The sequence below is a fragment of the Melozone crissalis genome, unplaced genomic scaffold (genome assembly GCF_028551555.1).
Source record: "Melozone crissalis strain CALT ecotype California unplaced genomic scaffold, PUWL_Pcris_2 ptg000068l_1, whole genome shotgun sequence".
Classification (NCBI taxonomy): Eukaryota; Metazoa; Chordata; class Aves; order Passeriformes; family Passerellidae; genus Melozone; species Melozone crissalis.
Window position 1 is genome coordinate 11199410 of NW_026535846.1, and position 20273 is coordinate 11219682.

Here is a 20273-nt window from a genome sequence, read left to right on the forward strand (position 1 = left end):
GCCGCTTCCAAGAAGCTCTGAAGTCCCTGGGCAGAGAATCAGCCCTGTCCTGCCCCCCTACTACATCTCTTATCACCATGCAGAACAATTCTGTGCAAAAGGAGATCCTCTCAAATAGCAGATTCTGGAGCCAACAAGCCTCACAACTTACTGCCCTCCACATTGTCTTTGCCTTAGAGCTGCCAAAGCTGTTAGCACTGGTAAAATTTTACTGTGTCCTCAAATCTCATTATGTGGTTTTCCTTGAAAATGCCTCTTGGCAGACAATTCTTGTAGTCCAGCCCCTTGTATGCAATAAGGTCTTCCCATTGTTACTCATGGCACACTTTTCAGTTTAAATTCCCCCTTTCTTTCTCAAGATAAAATAGAGAAGGAAAGAACTGATCACGTTTTCTAATGAGATTCTTCAGACCTCCTCTATTTCTCTGCAAGCTTTGAATGTAGGCAATATGAAAATATGAAAAAATAGCAAACTGTAGTGAATTTGCTACAATTTTCTGAGACTCTAAATACCAAATTCCATTTTATCTTCATTTGGATTTCTCATATCATTACTAAAAACAAAGGTTAAATCCATTCCCAACTATATTGCTTAAATGAGGAAAAAAAAAAAAAAAGGCCAGTCTTGGGGGGATCAATGCTTTGCTTCCACACCACAAACAACTCCACTCAGCAGTTGGCTAATTTATCATCATTCATTTAAAAAGAAGCTTTATTGGAAGTGCAATACCTTTTGTTTCCCTGGAAATGCAGGGTTTGCCTTTCCTCTCCTACACAGAGTGAGAGGAGAGCAAATCCACCCAAAGTGATCTGACAGCTCTCAGTGTTACTGATAATACTTCAATACAAGCAGCTCCCTGATTGTATCACCAGAAGAAGTCACTGATAAAGAACACCAAGAGGCAATATCCCCTGTGGAGATTGGGAGCATCAGGTAAATTCCTTCCTCCTTCTGCTCATGGGCTTATCAGCAAGGCTGTGAGGACTGTGCTACCTTGTCAGGAGAGAATCTGGAGCAGCTAGGGCAAAAGACAAGTGAATCATCAGAACTGAGCTGAGTAAGTAATTTAACAGAAGCCCAGTTAGTTGCACTGCAATAGTCACACAGGAGGTTTTCTTCTCACTCCTGGAGCTGGTGGAGAGCACAGCTGTGGAGGATCTCTGCTGGATCACACAGCTGGACCCCCACACTACACACAACCAGCAAGGCAGATGTATTTAGTAGTCACCTCCACACACCTGATGAGATGAATCCAAAGAAAAGCTAAAGTCCTTAAGGTTCCACCTCTCCCAGAATCCTCCCTTGAGTTTAAACAATGCTGTAGTTCAGCAAAACATTCAGCACTGATTGGACACCAACCCTGTCTGCAGTGAGGAGGAGCAGCTTCCCACCACCCCTGTGCCATGGCCAAACCTCACCTGAGCCCCATGGAAACCCTCTCGTGCAGGGAGCAGTCCCAGCTGTCCTCCCCACTCCTTGGAGGGGCTGGGAAAGCAGGAAATCTTCCTTGCTCTTCTTTCAACAAGCTCTCTGTCACAAACCCATATTCCAAGGACCAGGGGGAGCACTAATTAAAGGAGCAAATATGCCCTGGTTTTGAACGTGCAGGCAGCTCAGGGACACAGCCTCCATTTCCAACCAGCTGGCTCCTTGTGGGGCAAACAGCTGCTGGATTTTTCAGGCTTCATTGCCTGTCCAGCCCAGCACACTGAAAGAGACTTCCACCCACCAACACATGCAAGATGTGAACTTCTCCCTCAAGCAGGCACATAAGCCACCCCTTTAAATGGGGTCAGTGTTAATTAACCCACTTTAAGGCCCTTTATGCAGAAAAAAGAACACTTTTCACTTTCTGTGGACACAGTTTCATCTGCCAGCTACCTTGTACAGAACAGCTCTCTGCTTTCACTTGCAGGGAGAGGGGGTTTGTGTCCCCTCCACACTCAGGAAGGTCCCCAGCAAACAAGAGAACACATGGGTGGAATTATCAGCTTATTTCACTGGAAAGCATGAGTACAATTGTGGAAGGGAAGGCACTTATTCAGAGTACTCTGATAGTAAGGTTTTGGCTTGGCACTGTTCACAGAGGGCCTTTTGGGTTTGGTGTATATATATTTATTAGAAAAATGAGCAGGTAGAACACAGAGCATGTACCCACAGTAAGGACTCTCTTCACTGTTATTTACATACACACATTTCTATTGTCTTCACTCAAAAAACAAGTCATCTTTTTTACCCATCAAAAGACCTGAAAAGCCCAGTGATCATACTGGAAAAAATGTTTCTATTACAGAATCTTTTAAACATAAAAAGTAACTCAAAGCAAAGAGTGAGCAAATTAGTGACTTACTAATTTGTTGCAAAAAACTCAAACATAGAGCCACATTTCACAACAGGCTTACCTGCAATAAAAGAAACAAAAGACACAGATTCCCAAAAAATTATGTTGGGAAATTTCTCCCCTTTTACTTCTGTTTTATGATTTTAGGTTATTTTAAAATTACAGAACATTCAAAGCCTTGAGTACTTCTTTATCTCCAGTTATTTGCTGGCCTTGAACCTGAACTTTCAAAAAATCCTGCCTTCACTGTAAAAAGACCAAGAAGTGTAATTAGAGGGAAGTGTTATCCTTAGATTAAAGTGCAGCAGAGATGCAGCACTGCCATCCCAGCCCTGAGTGTGCTCAATGAGGCAAACTCCACTGGGAAGAGTACAAGGTTCAATCAGTGACCTTGGGATAAAAACTGGAATACCACTAACCACAGCCACTTGAACATCAAGAGTCAGGATTAAAAATAAATACACACAAACAGCAGTCTTGGGGCTGGGGAGAGAGAAAGGTGTCTCCTCTTTGGTTCAAATTTCCACTTACTCTTCCATGGATGGGGAGCACGGGAAATTACTTCCTCATGGATGCTGAGAGATACTCCTGAATCTGAGAGTTGAGACCTTAAGGAAAAACCCAAACCAGCAACAATTGTAATAAAATAACACTTCAAGATGCAAAATTAAGACTTTGCACAAGTATCCATACACCCCCTTTTCCAAACAAAGACAAAATTCCCAATTTCCTCAGCTTTACTTCAGAATATTCCCCAGAGAAAGATCCTTTCTGACTTCCCTTTGCTATCAATGTTGTTTTCCTCTGCTTCCCCCTCCCTTTCACCTAATTTGTTCCTTAGATGTAAAGCTCAGCTCTGCTGATTTCATAAGCAGTTCATAATATTTTTACATTAATGTTTTACATTATAAAAGACTGTGAAGAAGCCTCTACTGTTATTTCTTGTTTCTGCCTAAGAGACAACAACGTTGCTTAGCACAGTGCACATTTACCACACTATGGGGCAGGTATGGCCCAGCTCTGCCTGTGCCCCATATCTGCATTTCTGCTCTCCACCCCCAGCTGTGGATGTCTGACTGCTGGATCCCAGGCATGATTTTAATGGGTGATTTTTATAGGTGTGACAGCTGGAGTAAAGTACTTAGCACTTGAGAAAAGCAGGTCTCTTGGCTCCAAAGCCAACCTGGGCATTCAAAAATCATTACTCAGATCCTAAAAAATAATGAGATTGGCTTAGCAATAAAGATGGGTTTAGATATTAAAGGTTTTATTTGCCTTATGGTGTTTCTGCCTTTTGCTTCTTCTAGCCTTTTTTTGTTTGTTTGTTTTCAGCAAGGAGAATTAGAAATTGTCTTTTAAATGAAAACAGAGATTCTTCCCATAAATCACCTGACTTCTGGAGCTAGGATCTCAGGAAAAATATTCAACCTCATCAGATTGATGGCTCACAGAAGTGATTAGCAGTGCATATCCTCATTAGAAGCACATTTTCTTTGTACAGGTTCCTTCAGGTAAAAAAGGTATCAGAATTGTCTTCTCCCCTTGTGGATACTGTTACCCAGTCTCTCAGAGTTATCACAAAGGGGACACCTACATTCAATAAACAGGCCCATTTGCATTTGGACTTACAAACCTATACAAAATCTATTTCAGAGGAAACCTCTTATATCATCAGAATTGTCACACTCACTTCATGCAGCCTGAGATATTAGAGGGTATCTGTGCCCTTTGGCTATGTGAGAGACATCAAGGCTCTCCTAAATGCACATTGCCCAGTTCTGGATGCAATGATCATCAAGGATTCTGAAGCCTGGCTCGGTTCATGAGACCTTGATCCAAAAATTTCCAAAGCTCTGGGGAAAGTCTAAGGCAAGATTTGGCTTTGTGTCTTACACATTTTGAGGGTGGGAGAAGAGGGAGTAGAACATTACCTGTACATATCCCAACCCATCAGCAAGTCTAAACCATCTTCATCCTTCCCTAGAAAGCAGAACAAACCAGCCCTAAGCTGATAAAAACCTACCAGACATCAGAGAGGCTGATGAGTGGCACACTATGGATGGACTTGCAAGCTCCCTCTGGAATTAAAAAATGCAAATGATTCTAGAAAGAGGGGAAGATTTTAACATACATTAATGTATTTCAGACTTGCCACATTCTTTGAGTTCTGTTGTTGAATTCTTTTCTGGGAGAGGGGGGATGGCAAGGCGACCTATTGGTGTAAATAATCAAATGTAGGCTTGGCATGAGGCAAGACTCCATCCCCACTCTCAGGATCTCAAACGGGAAGGAAGGTCACACTTCCAGCTCCTCCCTCATCCTTCAGAAGTTACACCTCTGCCCTGCTTAGCAGCAGCCTGGCCAAATGGCAATATTTGGTGCTGCCACATCACCCTGGAATGAGCAGTCAGCTGGTAACTAACCTGAAAGCTTCCAAGAGCCACCATGGCTGCTTCCAAGCCATTCTTCCAAATCCACTTCCTCTTCCAAGAAGCTTTCCAAGAAGAAGAACAGCCAACATACCATTACCATGATGATGCAGAGGCCCACAGGCCAGGCATGAGGACTTGGCAGCTCTTTTTTGATGCTTCACTTCCAAAACTATAACCAGAGTCAGTTTTGGCTGGAGGGCAATGAGGTTTTGGCTGGAGGTGATATAGCTAAGGACTAATCATGTTCCTACTGAAGTTAATGGAAGTTAATTTCCCCATCATTTTCACCTGTGTTGAATAACTTAAGGACATTCCTCTATCAGTGCAATCAGCGATGGAGTCATACAAAGGTGGAGAAAATGGGACACACAGCCATCCTGAAAGAAAAATTCAGGAGCAAAGATCATCCCAATCCATCCTGCTTAGGATAATTTGAGAGGCCTATCTTTATGTAACCTGGTTTGGGAAGAGACATGCACACTTACTGCCTCCCTTTCCTCCCTGCAAAATCCCCATGCTGCTCTAAGAAGAGTCCCCTAACAAACTAAGCACTCACAGCTTTTCAAAGAAGGCATCGATGCCCTAAAATAAATAATCCTTTAAACCCTTGTGCATTGCAGCACTTGCTGGGCCTTAGGCAGGGAGAAAACAAGACAAACTGCAGCTGTGAAATATGAAGTAGGACAGGAATGAGAAAACATTCCTTTCTCCTGGGGAAGCAAGTGTTTTGATCTACCAGTTTAAATGAGGCCTTGCAAATCAAGAGCCTCACACACACCCAGAGGAGGAAGAGCTCTTGCTGAGCTCCTGCAGAAAGGAGCTGCCAGCAGAAGGTGTCCCAGCAGCACCGGGAGATGAACAAACCAGCAGGAAGGAGGGGAACTGCAGTCCTGCTCTAACCAGCTCCTCTGCTGTTTCTGTTTCATTCAGCTCTCCTCCTTGCCTGTATTCTGCTATGATCTTTTCTGCTTAGAAAGGAACCATGACTCGGCATAAGTGCAAGAATATAAATTGTGTTACAAGATGTTTCTTAAGGTTTAAATACGTTTTAATCTGCAGGTATAGGGTGAGTCCTCACAAGAATTCTGGGAAAAGAGAAGCTGGTGATTTATTTGAGAGTATTCTCTCATTTTCCAGCCAACTCATCCCAACATGGCCAGGCACACTCAGCTCAGGTGCTCTATTGGAAGCACTGGTTTTGCAAGGTAGGAGGAAGGCACTGCCATTGCTGTTACAATTAGTAGCTGCCAAAGTCTACTCACTGCATCTCGCTCTATGTGATGTCTGAAAAGGGGTGCAAGAACAAGATCCAACTTCCTAGTGCCAGTTCCTGGTTAACCATGAGGCTTTGAGTCCCAGCTAGGACACTCCACCAAGCAGCAGCAAATGTCACTGTGATAGGAGAGAGAAGGACCATTTTTCAAAATATTTGTGATATCTCATTGATATCTCAACATATCAAAATACCTATGTAGGAACCAAGTATCTTGTTCAGCTAAGATCAAGTCAGAGATACAAAAACAACTGTAAGCAAAACCGAGCCACTGTCAGCATTCAGTGTCTGAGAGCCACCCCTGTCCTCTGGCCTCCCCAGCTGTCCTTCCTATAACAAGGGGAACAGAAGACAACCTGTATCTGCTGACCAGGGAACAAATGGAATATACTTGGCAATAAGTTAACTCAGCTTGAAGGAACCAATATTAAGCATTCCAAAAGCAAATAATCACACTCTCTAACTAAAGTTGTCACTCTAGAGTCTTGCATAGAAGAATGAAGACTTGCTCATTGTAGTCCTGTCATCTCTGAATGTATCTCTCTTCACAATTTATTTTTAAGTTCTTTAGACACAAACTTTCATTTGCTGTTGTTTGTGTCCAAGTATAAACAGGGCCTTTTTGAAGATGGAGACTTCCAGGCTGTGATAAAGGCTTGGAAGGTTGTCTAGCACTGCTGCAGTCTCTCCAAGAGCTTATGCAGAGTCCTTTGCAGAGATGTTATTCCACAACTTCTCAAAGCACCTCAATAGATTTTGACAGATATTCCTACACCTCATGTAAGCACCAGCATGCTAGCAGGACTGTTTTTCCTATCCAGTCAACAATGAAAACATAAGGAACACTGCACTGACATGTGCAGACACCAGCTCTTCATTTCTAACAATGGTTGCTTCTGGTCATTTCTGATTTCTCTCACTCATCAGAACTGAGTTGTTGCTGTCACTTATCTTCCAATGGAGTGGCACATTTTATTTCTAGGGAAGAAACTAAAAACATATTTCAAAAGTGTTCAATCAACCCTGTCAGGATCATTTCTGTCAAGAGAAGAACCAAGTAAGAACACTAGAACTTGAAAGGTTTACTGTTACACCATGTACTGCTGTAATTATCAGAGTGTACAGGCAAGGTACAAGCAGAGCAGAATTTTTCTGCCAACCACTGAAAGAAACTGGCATCCCAGATGATGAGCATTTGAGCATTTCTTTAGGTCCTCTCTCCTCTGCATTTCCACATGCCCTGCAGATACTGTTCAGTCCCAGCTTGTGTGACTTGAAGGTATTACATACAAGACTTGATAAGAAGACAACTATTTTGCTCCATGGTAATTTATGAAACTTCAGTAATTCAGTGTCTTTTATAGTGAAAACAAACCTATTCTGGTATTTTAATGCAGCAAAATCATTCTGAAGCATCATCCACATTTAAATGGGAATCTTTCCAATGAAGACAGGTAAACCCAGAGATTATTGCTGGAATGTGACAGATTCTAACACTTGTCCCTGATGTGAGACGAAATTGTCCTGACAGATGAGGGACTCTGAACCTGTCATACCTGGTTCAATGCTTGCACTAGCTCTGCATGACTCCATAGGACCACATTCATGAGCAGATGCACCTTTGTGCTGAACAATTCCATGTGTGCAGCTGGCAGAGCAGCAGCCCCTGTAAGAGCCTGGCAACACTCCTCTGGCCAGGAGGGGCTCTACTTCACAAGGATTTGATTATCCTCAGTCACCGAGAAACTGAAGAGTAGTCAGATATCTGTAAGCACATCTTATGTACTCAGATCTCTGCCCAAGTTCAGCACTTCAAATGAGAAGAGCCAAAGGGGACATTGCTGTCAGCTTTCCCCCCATTATTCTGTAGAATGCCACATCTCCCCTTTCTTCACTTCTGTTTTACACCAGCATTCCACTAAGACAGTGTCCTAAACAAGAACTCAGAAAGCAAGGAAGATGGATTCTGTGATTCTATTACCCAGAGTGATTTCTAGGACAACCTTCCATATCCTAATGTTCTACTTCATCCTTGAGATACAAATATTTTTTCCTCTATGCATGTCTCAAGGACTTCCTTCTAGATTTTACAGCAAAAACTATTGAAATACAGATTCACCCAGAAACTTCATGGAGTGCAAACACTGTTACTCTCCTTTCTAAACTATACACATAATATGACATCCACCTCTGCTGAGGTGAATTTCACTTGATCTTGGCATGACTTACACAAATGCTGACACCAAAAAGAAGCCTGCTCCTCATTGCATTCATTTAAGGGAAAGAGGTTTAGCTTTGTATCTCCAGTGCTTCCAAAATAAGCAAAGGATAGTACTGAAGAACTCTGCTGGCTCTGCTCTACTCCAAAGCACCTGAGACAAGGATGGGAAAGAACCAGCACTGTGCAACAATCCCATTCCACAGTGTAATTAACTCTCATTTTCCCTGGCCCTGGAGTGCTTGTCTCCTTCAGCCATAACTGAAAGAAACAACAGAAAGCTCTGCAGGCAAGGGAGGGGACAAAAGTAGCTGCTGAAAGTTGTTCTCCCTGTTGGCTGTATTGCTTGTTAGGCAACTGGCTAAATTTTTTTCATCACAGAGGTCATCATAAATAAATTGTGCATACAGATCAAGTTGAAACAGAGCAATTAGGAGTCAGGAGAGTCAGCCCCCAAAATTACACTCTCTCTGGATGACCCAACAGCCTTGGGGGACCTGTTCCATGCCCATTCTGACATAAAATGCTCTTTTACTGGGATACCACAAAAAGTCTGACATCAGCTGAGACCACACCCTGTCCCATTGTTCACACAGCCTCACTGCCTCCCCACACCCTGAACACCTCCAGTTCTCCCTGCACCCCAGTGTGGGCAGTTTGGAGCTGAACCTGGCACAGCCCCAGTGCTCCCAGGGCTGCTGCAGGCTGGGGGACACAGGGCACAGCATTAGCCATGTCCCACTTCCCTCCCCTGGAAAATGGAAGGAAGCCATGATTCTTTTTCCTAGGGAAGGCTGTGGACTGGTGTCACCTCAGGAACTGCCCTGCACCCCTGGCAGGGATAAAGCAGGAGATGTGCAGGTTCTGAGCTTTGTGTGCCCCTTTCCAGACTGCAGGCCCAGCAAGGCAGGAGCTTGGCTTGCTGCCTACCCGTTCAACTGTCCTGACTTGTACCTGGGAGCTCCACAACGAGCAACGTAAAGAATTGTTTTCTAATTAGCCATGCACACCAAAGGAAGAACCATGTAGCTAATAAGCACAAACAGAATTACCATTCCATGAGACTTTATTAGGTACTTACAACTGAGATTGTAGCCATTTGTCCTGACAACAAGCTTAGGCAAAACTGAAGCATGGTGTCCTTTAAATCTCAACTGGTTTAATTAGACTAGTTGAGGATATTTGATAACCCAGCCCTTTAGCCCCTCTAAAAATAATCACATTGTATGTCTTATTTATTAATTTTTATTTATATCAAGATACTATTCTGTTTCTCTAGGGGGCATTTGCAAAAGTTAAAATGTAGAGCCAGAAAATAAATCCATCAGTACCTAATAAATCCATCCAGTACCTAATGAAATGACCTTCCAAGGAAGTAAAACCACATCACCCTGAAAAGCCAGAGAGGCCTTTGTTGAATTTGCTGAAGGTAACTCCAGCTTGAAAGATGGCATCTCTGCCTGAGAGGTTGGAAAAAGTGGTGGCTATCATGTTTGAGTGAATTATTAAAAGTGACAGTTATCTCTGTATGCTTACAATTGGAACTTCTGATTTCACAGACTATAACAAATGCACTGCTGCAGTTCTGAATGGCCTAGCATTAATAAAGCAAACCAATTCTGAGTGCCCAAGGCCGGAACCTCAGGGACAGCAGATGGTGACCAGGACAGCCATTCTCACATTAGCATAAGAACAGGATGGAGTGGGTCACAGATTGCCTTTAAGCAAGCTTTCAGTTGTCCACACAGTCTCTGCTTCCTACCAAATGAGACAACACCATTGTTTGGGATTTCTAATTTAGGTAATCAGTGCCTCGTGACATAAAATGTGTTTCACAAACAAGGCAAGCAATAAGGAAATCTATCTCCTTTGTAACTACTTGCACTCCATAACCACCTTATTTAAGCTTTGCACATGCAACAAAAGGAAATTAACAGTCCTGGTTCATGTGTGCTAAAACACTTTGATCAAATTACTTAAGAGCTCCTAAAATTAGACCTTTTTTTCCTAAAATTCCTTCTAATTTTGTGAGCAATTACAACTGTAATTTCTTGTAAGCACAAATGGCATATACATTGATTTCCAAACTGATGCTCTCATTGAGAATCAGAGCAAATCACAAATAGAAAATTGGAAACTCTGCCTCAAATTCTTTGCAGAGTATGAAACCCATATGCTTACCTGGATTCAAAATTAAGACTCTCCTGATTTCAAAAGAGGCAAAACTTCACCCCATTCCTAATTTAAGCCTCAGAGTTAAGTAAAATGCAGCTGAGGACTGGACTCTCCAGAGAGAAGGTCAGAGTGAGACTCAGGATATCATATGCAAACTTTTATAAGATATTTTGTCCTTTCTAAACACAGGTAAGCTCCACTTTAAATAAAGTCTCACAGAATGTGTGTTTGATACCTTAACACCAATAATGAACAAAGCCTTTTGTGTTTACATGTCTGTCTTCTTGGCTGTGTTAACTCAGATTTCTGAAATAATAAATTAATAATTACTTCATATTTCTGAAAATGTGACTCTGCATTCCTCCTATTTTGTGCTCCTTGGACAGGGATCCTCAGCTGAATTTGTTTCCTGTTTATTGACCATCAAGCCAATGCTTCAAGTCTACTCATCATATCATCAGTCAAATCAGATCTGGAAAACCTTGAGGAACAACTCCATTTTTGAAAAAACAGAAAGCACATTAATTGAGAGATTCCCTACTACCTCACAAGCTCTCTGCAAGAAAGATACAGAATGGCAGAGATAATTTCTTTTTTTTTTTTCCCTCCATCCAAGAAACAGGAAGGAAAAAAAGGGGATGTTACTTCCACTCCCAAACTTAAAGGATTAAACATGAGTTAAAACAATCCACACACATATTGTGTGCCCACATACCTCCTCCTTAGCACTGCACTTACTCTAGAAAATTGCAATCTTGGCTTCACCTGCCTGGATCCCCTTTGAAATCCCCATGATGGGAACTTTTGAAGCAAAGACTGGTACTAAAAATCTGCAGGGTGCCCAATAGATGGTCAACCTCATTCCAAGACAAAAGTGCAAAGCTCCAGTGGTGACAGTGCCATGGATTCCCTAGAATGGATCTTGGCAGGCTCAGCCAGACTCCAGCTTCCCAAGCTGCTCTCCCCAACGAGGAGCCAGCAAGGGCAAGGCACTGCACACCACAGGCACACCCCAGATTCCACACATGGTTGATGGTAAGGCAGCTGAGAATTACAGATTTACACACAACACAGACTGGCACAAGGAACAGACGAAAATCTTTTGTTGATGTTGCTGTTCTTGTTTCTCATGTAACACAGTTTTCATTCCCTAAAGCCAATGCATTAATTGCCAACTGAAAATAAGTCATCTCATCATCTTACTTGAATAAATACCAGTAATTCTGGAGCTTGACTGGAAAATTCAAGAAGCCATATCTGAACAGTTAAAGCAAATAATTATTCCTGTATCTTGATCAGCACATTTCCTTCTCTATGAACTACTTGAAAATGATGAATTCTCTAGAAACTTCCTGGAATTAAGGAAAACTTTTGAATAAACTGGATGATATTTTGGGTCACATGATCACTGGACTCCACTGAATTTTCTTTATGAGGGTCCCTTCCTGGATGAGGTGTTCAGAAGATGCCTGAGGATTTTGCAGTTGATAGATGAACTATGAAAAAACACCAAGGGGAGGGACTAAAAGCTGGTTCCTTATGTAATCTTGAGCAGAGCTGCTTAGGGCTTATTTTCTGAACTGTTTGGCTTCAAGGATTTCAATTTCTGGGGATGGAATTTCTAAAAACTAGACCAAATGAGAATTTACAATCTTGCCACTGGAACTTGGCCCCCTGAAAAGACCCTCTGCTTAACACTCAGTGTTGTTTAACAGAGAGAAAATGTAAATCTAATAGCATTTCCTGACTCTACCTTTGGGGGAAGAACTTTCCACTGCTGCAGGTATCTCCTTGGTGGCTCTAGAAGGAGAGAGGTAGAAGAGGAATTATAGTAACTTGTGCTGGAGAGGAAGTTGTCATCTTGTCCTGCCAGTGCTAAGACTTCTGACACTCATCACAGAGTGAGAATGAGTGAAAGAAGGAAGACAAACATAAACATTACAGTAAAACACTACAGAAATATTTTACACTGCTTTCATGATGTATATTTATAGCCAGAGTAGGGATGTGACTGTAAAAGTATTATTTTAAAACGTTCTCTAGTATCTAATTTATTCTTCTCAAATTCCATTGGGGTGGTCTACAGAAAAAATCCACACTGTAGCCAAAGCACTGCAGGCAAGTACTGGATGTTCTGTAAAAACATTAACAGTTTTTTGCCTGCAAATCTGCTCTCCATCATATTTCTCATCTTCCACTCCTCAGTTCCCAAGATAATAGAATTTCCTCAGTTCTGTGGTTACCTAGAGTTTTCTCATGGAAACAAGCCTCGAACACATAATGAAGAAAACAAACAACTATCAAAAACCCCCCAAAAACAACCCTTTAGCTTATTATCCCCTTATTCTTCCTGTGCAGGCTCAGAGCCAAAGACACTCCAGCCATCACTGGGGAGATCAGTGGTAAACATCATTAGCAGAGGAAAAATCTTAAAATAAACAGATCTTCAAGGTATAATTTTCCCCCTGATAAACATTAAAGAGGGGCAAAGCCAACAGACCTCTTTATCTCTCCTCTTCATTAATTAATAATATAAGCACTAATCTGAAAACAAAAAGGACAGTTTCTTTGATCCTATGGGAAAGCCCCACAAAATAACCAAAAGGCTCCTGCCCCATTTGTCACATGGCTGCCACGATTCGCAGGTGGTGTGGCAGAAATGAAATCCCACACTGATGAAACCTCATGTGGGTATGTGCTCCCCCAGTGCACTCTGTGCTGGACAATGGCCTGGGCAGACACCTGTCTGAAGTGCCTTTGTGAATATGCAAGAGGAGGATATTCCATTTCAGTTCTTGAAGCTATTAAGGAGTCCCAGTGAAATGGTCATTACAGACCTGTCAGGCCAAAATGTGCTGCACTTACAGAGCTTTTGTATGATTTGCCTCTAGCTGACTGTAAAGAGTGAGGATGATACATAGCATCCTTTTTATAGAGATCTCAAAGAGATAAATAAAAATAGTTTTCTATCTAGAAGATGCAAAGTGCAGGTAGGTTAAGTGAAAAATCAGTCTCTCACAGCAGGGCAAGAGGAGAACTGGGGACAGAATCCAAATCAGCTGATAACAGTCCTGTGACCTCAGCACTAAATGGGGATCTTCCTGTACTTACAGCCTCTTTCTCAGAAAAGTTTGTCCTGCCAAGGTGTTCTCCAAAGAGTACCACTGGTCTGGGAGTCCTGCTGCAGGAGGATGAGCAGAGAAGGCTCCTTCAGTAACAGCCTTTCCAGGGCTCCTCCCAGAGCTCAGAGATCTTACTGCCTTCTTTGGTTTTGGGCTCTTCCTGACTTTTAATTTAATCTGAAGGCTGTGATTCATTGTTACTCAGCAATAAACTGCTTTCCTTAAAATGGCTAATCAAACTTAGATGAGGCCCTTGAGCAATGGGAAGATTGATTAGATATATTAAAGGTTAGATGTAGAGCAAAACTGTAGACCAGGGCATAAACTCCTATTGAGTTCCATAGAATTACAAACTGGTATTTCCACACATATCTTTTCCCCCTGCTCTATCCCATATTTTTATGTATTTGTGTAACTACTCCAGCATCCTGAAATAGGGAACTGGTAACCTCTCCCATGCTTTGATAGCTCCACACCCTACACATTGTAAACTAGTTAACATGGCAGAAAATCTGCAGTGTCACAGACTCTGCCCTGTGCTGTACATTCACCCATGGGAGGGATGAAAGGGATGTTTCTGATGGCAAGGGCGGGGAGGTGGGCAAGGAAGAGAGCTTGTCCTGCAGACATTCAGGAGTGACCACCTGTGTGTGAAAGAGAAGCTCTCAGCAATGTTTAACTGATGGTGCAGACCTGAATCCCCCACTTGAACACTTATGTCCTTAGCAATGTTTGCTTTCTAACTCCCCAAAATCTTCAGCAGTGAAGATGCTGCATCCCCCTAGATAGCCTGTTGTGGAATTTACTATAACTGCTGCTGGAAAGCATCCTTAAATTGATAGGGATAATTGATAATTGATAAGGTGGTACAATGTGGGGAAATGAACTGACCAGCAAGTTCCTGTTGTATGGTCTTTATACTGTCACCTGAGCCACAGAGGACAAGTCATATCAGGCTAGAACAGCAGAGCAGGTGACCTTCAGACCTACTCTAATATTGAAGTCCTTATGCCACCACGAAAATAAAACATTCACACCAACTGCCAGACAGCAGGTCAGTTTTTCCAGCTGATCCTCTGTCTTATTATGTAAGAGACATTGTTTGATTATTGCTCTCTGCTAACCTCTGCATAAATCAGCCATTACTGACTAGAACAGAAATTGTTACTGAAAATTCAATCAGTGTTTCACTGACTTTTTAATACACCACCATTGTGTACATCAAAGTGCATTAACCTGCTTGAGCCTATTGGAAAAGGTTTGATTAATGAACTCCATACTAGCTAACAACAACATAAGAGAAAGGAGCAGTGGTCCAGGACTTGGGAGGGATGGCAAAAATTAAATACAAATTTCTCAACTTCAGAACTCATAAATGGTTTATTTAGGAGAGGGCACTATCCTTTATTTCACCTACAAAGGTGTTTTTATCTCCTACACAATTTAATTTCTGGTTTGCTTTGGCTGACACATGTTCATAGAATCACAGAACCACAGAACTTCCTGAGTTGAAAGGAACAAGGATCATCAAGTCCAACTGGCCCTGTCCAGAACAACCCCAGTAACCCCACCATGTGTGTGAGAACATTGTCCAAACTGAGCATTGGCTTCTTGGGCTCTGTCAGGCTGGTGCTGTGACCACTTCCCTGAGGAACCTGTTCCACTGCCCAACTCCCTGGTGAAGAACTTCTTCCTAATATCCAGCCTAAACCTCTCCTCACACAGCCTCATGCTGTTTCAAAGCCCTTGTCTATGAGACCTAGTGACATGTGAGGCCAGCACAGATGATCCATACCTTCCCTTTCCCTTTCCCACAGAAATTTATAACTGCACAGTGTGTGATGCTCATGGGCACAAACTGCCTTGCAGATAATGCTGCCACTTGATGGTATCCAAGGTTTAAAATTTGGGAAACTGCTGACACTGGTCAGTGACTTTGCTTGGGGCACACTTGGTGTCAGGGAAGGAAATGTCTTACACCATACAAATATGACAGGATGGATCCATCCCAAAATCAAATTAATCCCTTAGGGGAAAAAACATGCCAACAAATGGGTTTCATTACTGAAACTGCAAGAAGCTCCTGGAAAACCCCACAGGTAGAAAAGGGGCCACATGAATTCAGCACTCATCCAGTCCAGGGACACAGTCCCCACTCTGTCATATTACTGCTGCATTCAAAGGCAGGATTTAGGAGACAGGTTCATTGCAAGGCTGCAGCTGTGACCATCTTAACTTCACATCAGAGTAAACCACATGGAAGATCTTAGCCTTAGGAAAGCTGCCTGTAATGCAAAGCAGCTATGAAAAGGCCCTTTTACATCTCTTCTATCCTCACTCTCTCTATATATCAACCTATTTATGTATATACTTCTACCTACCATGAAGGTAGAGAAGATGGAACCAGACTTTTCCAGGAGGTGTACAGTGAAAGGTAACAGACACAAACTGAAACATGGGGAATTCTGATTATAAATCTTTTTTTCATTATGATGGTCAAACACTGAAATTGCGTCAGAGAGCTTGTAGGATATTTGTTTTTGGAGCTACTGCTAATTTAACTGAACCAAGCCCTGAGCAACCTGCTAAAAATTGGTCCTGCTTTCAGCAGCAGGTTGGACTATATCAACCCCATGAGTCACATTCATCCTAAATTATTGTGTGATTTTTCCTGGGTAAATTTGGAACCAGACCATAGGTCCTTAGTAAATATTAATGTATTTCTATAATACTTAAACTGACCCTCTGCACTGATCAAGAATGGAGACAGGCTGCCAGTACTCAGCTAAAAGAAATAATGGCACTACCCACAAAATACCCACAAGGGCCAGCACCCACACTGGAGAGCTCTACACTCAGAAACCTCCTCCAGTGCACTCAATGAACACTTCATCCACCATGGACTCAATGTGTCCAGGGAGATTCTACATATACCCTGCTCAGGGAGATTCTACATATACCCTGCTGTGCTCAACAGACCTGTGACTACAGACCCTGGTTCCATAGTGAAACCTTCTAGAATATGATGCACTGAAAGAAAGATTACTGAGGAGTTAAAAAAAAAAAAAGAAATCTTACAGGATCTCAATATGTATCTTATTCTATCTGAAGGGTTCAACTATGAGGATAATTTCAAGGCACTCAATCTTAAGAGAGCACTGTGAGAGACTGAGAGAATTTACATATACTGTATTAGTTATGATCTGATGCTTTCAAGTGATATCTATCGATGCCCAAAGGTATTTTTGGGCCCATACTTTCTTCACTGACTGTTTTTATGTAGTTGCTTGCCAACTACTGACAATCTGTTTAGAAATATCAAGGAACATGAAATCTGGAGGTGTATCAGTGTGTGAGCGTCCACTCCAAAACCTCTGGGAAAATAACCTTCAGGGATGGCAATCGGCCAGAGAAGCAGTTTGAAGCCAGCTAAGATAAGAATAAATATTCATGGCAGCTAAGGATTTTGCATTTAATACCATTCTGCTAATGCAGATAAATATTCAGATTTCCCTGGCTTCTGGAGAGTAAACCCGGTTTTAAAGAGAAATCCACACAACAGCATTCAAATACCATTATAACTGCTGGAGAGGGCTTTGGGTGACGTGGTACCCTAGATTTCACAGACCAAATGAAATCTCAGCAATGTAAACATCTACATCAGACAACAGATGCAGAAGCATTCATGCTCTGTATCACTGCTGCCTATGGCAGAGGGATGGCTCTACCTGTATCATAGTGTCATCCAAAGTTACGATTTTACTACTTTTACTCCTACCCACGTGTCTCTGTGCTAAGGCAAACGTTTCTGTGGTATAAATCCCAAGCTCACAGTTAAGTGTAACTGACTCTGAAGTGATGACTACTTTCACAAGACTCAGTTTACAGGGAAAATACACAGCTGAATTAGAGTTAACCATGCTGTTGCAGCTATCAATCATGTTACAGCAGCAGATCTGCAGAACCTCCCAACCAGGTAACGCTTTCCTCTCCAGCTGACCAAGAAGTCAGACTTGCATCCTGTCCCCACCACAAAGTTACATCACATGCAGAAAAGAACTTAGAATAAATTATTCAAAGGGAAGCAGAATCAAAGAAGATTATTTCCCTTCCTCTGTAGATTCACAAGAAGAATAACTTTGTTCTACAGCCCATTATTAAAACTCTTCACAAGTAACCACACCACATGACACTTGCACCCCAGCTGGATGCTACATGGGGTTATGACTGCAGAACCACTGAGAAGTCACTCCACTTTCTCACACATAAGTTAGGAGCTTAATTCAGAACCTGATCTTTAAACTGTTTTCAACACACTTTCAGACTTCATGAAAGGAAATGAGCAAGATGACAGATGGACCAGTTGTTTACTTTTTTCAGCTCTCAGACTGCTTTAGCTTACTGCATCTTATTCCTTCTGTGCCATACCTTAATTTCTGGATTAGAGCCTCTTTAGAGTGAACACTCACACTTTCTCTTCCCTCTTGTGACCATAGTTCTGTAAAAGGTTCAGAAAAGAGGGCAAGTAGCTCCTAAACAGCTCTAGGTGTCACACTTCTGGCTGGAAAAAAAAGGCAAGAGGAATGGAATTGGAAGGGGAAGTGCAGGCACAGGGCAATGAGAGGGCAGGGTTTTTCTTCCCCAGGCTTTCACTAGTCTTAAGCAAATCACTTCCCTTATACATTGCTATACATTAAAGTAATATTAAATTGTGCAGACTTCTAGGGTTTCCAAAGTACAATGCTCAGCTACCAGTGTACAGGTTTGAGGCATCAAAGCACTCTGGAATTCAAGGTGTTAAGATTAAAAATAACAAGCTAAAAGTTGGGAAATGTTTAATATGTGAAAAGCAATGATCTCAAGATATTTGAATGGCAAGTCACTGAAGGTGCATCTGGCATGGGAAGGTGCAATCTATGGCGCTCAACTCGGCCCAGCGGGCAAGCAGCCCAGCTCGCCGGTGGCTCACACGAGGAGCCTGCAGAGCCCTCGGCCTCTCCTTGCCTCCTGCCCCCGCCAGGCTTCCTGCGCCCGCCTGCAGCGCCAGCCGGCAGCGCGGCATCCCTGTCCCACGGCATCCCTGTCCCGCGGCATCCCGGTCCCACGGCATCCCGGTCCCGCGGCATCCCGGTCCCGCGGCATCCCGGTCCCACGGCATCCCTGACCCACGGCATCCCGGTCCCGCCGCATCTCTGTCCCACGGCATCCCTGTCCCACAGCATCCCGGTCCCGCAGCATCCTGGTCCCAAAGCATCCCTGTCCCGCGGCATCCCGGTCCCGCCGCATCCCGGTCCCGCAGCATCCAGGCCCAACCGGCACCGCCAGGCACACGCCAGAGCCTTTTCCATGGAGCCAGTTCTCCCTGAAACCTCAAATAACCAGACCCCCAGCCCGAGGACAGGGGTCGGGGCGGTTAGAAGGCATAGATTTGGGAATTACCGGAGACAGCCGGGTGCTGACAAAGAGCTCGGGGCTCTCCCCAGCCCCCCGCAAGCTGCAGCCCCGCACGGATCCCCGGCTGGGCTTTGATGCCCGGCTGGCTGCAGGGGGCCGCGGGCTGCCAGCAGCCCGCCCAGGGCACAGCCTGTTGCCGGGCACGCTAGGTACAAAGGCAAAGCACAGACCTTCTCCCGGGCCTCTCCGCGGGGAGGCTGCGCTTGTCCTGCCGGCCGCGGCCGCGGTGCCGGCGGGGAGCTGGGGCCGGCCGCGGTGCCTCACCGGCTCCACATCGATCCGCCCGCCGCCAGCCTCGCTGCTCTGCTCTCCACCCCCTCCTTCCAGGGGGACAAAAACGGGGCTGGGGGGGACCTTTCTATTATTATTATTCTAATATATTCTGGGGGCTTGTGGTTCCTGCAGCCGGGCGGAAGTGAACCCGCTTTCGCCCCCCTCCTCCTTCCGCGATGCTCCGGGGCTGGATGCGGGCGGCCCCAACAGCTCGGAGTCCGGTCCCGGGGCCCGGCTGCCCGCAGCCCCCGGGCGGCAGCGGCGTCCCGGTCCCTTGCTCCCCGGGCGGGGTGGGGAGGCGGTGCCGTGCCCGAGAGGCAGAGGTTACTTGGGAGGCAAAAAGGAGCGAATAATTTTCTCCATCCCAGTGATGGGCGGGCTGCCCGGTGCCCGCCGGGGCGCGCTCGGCGGCCCCGGAGCCCGCTGAGGGCAGCGGTGCCCTCAGTGACGCGCGGTCACAGCACCAGAGGGAAGGCTACAAAAAGCACCGAAATATAAAGGTGTCCGCTGGCTCCGTAGTGACATCCCGTGGTGCGGGGACACTACTGCCGGTGGCCGGCTGAGCCCGGGGCTCACCCAGGCCCCCGGAGCTTTGCGGGGTTCGGCGCTGCCCGCCGGCCCTGTCCGGAGCAGCCGCGCACCCCGCCCGAAGCGGCGCCGGGGGGTTCCCGCAGCAGCCCCAGTCACCATCCTTGGCTTGCTGTGAAACCGGCCTTTAAACCGGCATGCTGTTATACCAGCCTTGTGCTGCTGCTGCAGGGCTGCGCTGCTCTCGGGCACTGTGAGGCTTTTTGTGCCTTACAAACGTGTCACATCTTCACAGAACTCCGGAGAACAGCAAGGGTTCCGAGCTGCACTGTGCCGCCGGCCTCGCACCTAGGCTGAGGGGCAGACTGAGAGACACCAAATGAACATCCATCTAATGAAGGCAAATGGTAATTTCTTATTTCAGCATGTGCCATCATGTTGAATCAGACTTGCAGA

The 20273-nt window shown here is 44.4% G+C and overlaps 1 protein-coding gene across 2 annotated transcripts in view; it reads right to left on the reverse strand.

The window, feature by feature from the left end:
• The window catches only part of PAK3 (p21 (RAC1) activated kinase 3), a 117315-nt gene extending 98043 nt beyond the window's left edge, over positions 1–19272 (reverse strand). The window contains exons 1-2 of one of the 2 annotated variants that reach the window (XM_054289394.1): positions 19187–19231; positions 17991–18123 (exon numbers count right to left, since the gene is read on the reverse strand). The gene's annotated coding sequence lies outside the window, so the exon portion shown is untranslated. Of the gene's footprint in view, positions 1–17990; positions 18124–19186 lie in introns of both variants that reach the window. The other variant, XM_054289393.1, reaches the window with a different exon arrangement.
• Positions 19273–20273: the final 1001 nt, after the last annotated feature.